Raw genomic sequence first — 2,547 nt, forward strand, 5'->3', positions numbered from 1 at the left:
TTCGATGTCCTCCTCCCCATCTGTAAGGATCCCCCAGTGCACAGCAGTACTCTAGCAGACCTGATACATCATCTAAGTGAACTACCAATAAATCGCAGTTTGATTTGCCTTCTCCACAACACTATGTGGTCATTCCAATTTAAATTGTTCGTAATTGTAATTCCTAGTTATTTACGAGCATGCCGATTTTAGGCACGCTACTTCGGTGTAGTAGGTCCGCATCTGTATAGTATTGAGGAAAATTTGATACATTTTTATTTAGTCCTTCTCAGTTTGTAATGGAACTGACAAATAGACGTCATTTTATTTCATTATATACTAAAGTCGTGTTAAAAAAAAGGTTTCACTTAAGATAATACTAAGTTAGGTGTTGCGATCGATATTGGAATTGTATGTTCTTTGTACCTTATGACTGTGATCTTTGGTCGACAACGTTTTTTCGGCCACTTGAGTGTTGGCCGCGGTTGAGTGTGATTGTGTATGTAGTTGTGACAATAAAAGTGTGTTTTTGATACAAAGAAACCGTGGAATACTGCGTCATGATTTCGATGGTCCAGTGATAATTAAAAAACCCGCACCTTTTTCTTGGACCCAGAGCAGCAAAGGAATCATCGCCTTGACAACGAGAAGCCACATGGACAACGCAGACTCAGCAGCATCAACAAAGGAGACATCATGGCCAGCTCTACTAGTGTACTATACAGCCATTAGCCACACCGTAACGGTGTCCTTATGGAGTTAACTTTTCCTGCACAGTAGAGCGGGTTTGTGACAAGTTGTATGAATATACGATTTATTGCTGCAGTGGTTACCGGTTTCAGGCTGACTCGCTCATTCTCAAACCACACACTTTGTTATTAAGCCTAGTTATACAACGTCGTGCCAAAAAGCACGAATAGCTTTGTACAAGAAAGTCAAGCTGTGAGTAACAAATACTCCAGCCTTTGTTTCCACTGTTGCACCTGAACGACACAACCAACGATTCACCAGAGTCTGGTTGTGTCGTTTGGATGTAAGAGTAGACACAGGCTGTCTTATCAATGAGAGTATTAGTTTGACTTCCTTGTACAAAGCTATTCGTACCTTTTGGCAACTTGTACAACTCCAGAATGAGATTTTCACTCTGCAGCAGAGTGTGCGCTGATATGAAACTTCCTGGCAGATTAAAACTGTGTGCCGGACCGAGACTCGAACTCGGGACCTTTGCCTTTCTCGGGCAAGTGCTCTACCAACTGAGCTACCCAAGCACAACTCACGACCCGTCCCCACAGCTTTAATTCCCCCAGTAGCTCTTCTCCTACCTTCCAAACTTTACAAAAGGTCTCCCGCGAACGTTGCAGAACTAGCACTCCTGAAAGAAAGGATGTTGGGGAGACATGGCTTAGCCACAACCTGGAGGATGTTTCCATTCCGCAATATCCTTTCTTTCAGGAGTGCTAGTTCTGCAAGGTTCGCAGGAGAGCTTCTGTAAAGTTTGGAAGGTAGGAGAAGAGGTACTGGCAGACGTAAAACTATGAGGATGGGGCGTGAGTCGTGCTTGGGTAGCTTAGTTGGTAGAGCACTTGCCCGCGAAAGGCAAAGGTCCCGAGTTCGAGTCTCGGTCTGGCTCACAGTTTTAATCTGCCAGGAAGTTTCATGTTGTACAACTACTTACGGTTAATGACAAGGTGTGTGGTTTGAGAATGGGCGAGTCAACCCGAAACTGTTAACGACAGCAGCAATAAATTTTGTATCCATGCAAATGAGACAGACGAAATAAAATTTATCAATTTTTCCTCATTTACTTGCATTTCTTAAAGTTCTTGTTGGCGACCGACAGCCGCACGGATTTAGTTCGTAATAAATTCGCTGAGTGCGAATATCTTGGCAGCGTCTGTATTAGGTGTAGGTATAGTACGTTACCTATTAGTGACATGTGAAAATTTGCGCCATACCAGTTCTCGAAATCAGATTTCCCACTTACCGCGAGCGGTCGCCTTAATCACTTTGGCTCTCCGTGCACGCCTCCCTGGTCTACCCAAACTTCCATAGGGTCACACTGTCTGAATCCCTGTACAGTAATCTCCTACAGTCGTGATTTTATGCTCGTAACATTACTCTGGACTCCCGCATCAGTGAGAATGAGACTATGAGAAATCGTGCGTGACCAACGATGTCACCGTCTTTCGCCCGCCTTGGTGTATAGTACTACTACGCACACATCAATTTATCGGCCGACCGATTACGGCTCCGACACACGCTTCAAATTTACCGGCCGACCGATCAATTTCGTGGCAGCGCCACCCTGCTGTGATTTGTTTATCCGAGGTTCATTGAGCTTATGATTTACGACATCCCGCCTTGTTTCACACAGAAACAAAAACGAGGGTTTGCCTTGGCTGTTTTAGAATAAAAAGGCCAGACAAAGGCGAGAGAAAGTAGTGGGCAAAGCTATGACAAACATTTTGGAACTGATAATCACCAAACCATTCTCAACGAAAAATAATAATCATGAGAGAGGCTGTAAGCTGCAAAGATGCTATTAGCAACGTTACGATTTCTAACTGG

At 44.0% G+C, this 2,547-nt stretch overlaps 1 non-coding gene across 1 annotated transcript; it reads right to left on the reverse strand.

Annotated features, from left to right (window-relative positions):
• Positions 1–1,173: 1,173 nt before the first annotated feature.
• Trnas-aga (transfer RNA serine (anticodon AGA)) lies at positions 1,174–1,248 on the reverse strand. Its single transcript has one exon. It is a non-coding gene; the product is annotated as a tRNA-Ser (tRNA).
• Positions 1,249–2,547: the final 1,299 nt, after the last annotated feature.

The sequence above is a fragment of the Schistocerca cancellata genome, chromosome 2 (assembly GCF_023864275.1).
Source record: "Schistocerca cancellata isolate TAMUIC-IGC-003103 chromosome 2, iqSchCanc2.1, whole genome shotgun sequence".
Taxonomy (NCBI): domain Eukaryota; kingdom Metazoa; phylum Arthropoda; class Insecta; order Orthoptera; family Acrididae; genus Schistocerca; species Schistocerca cancellata.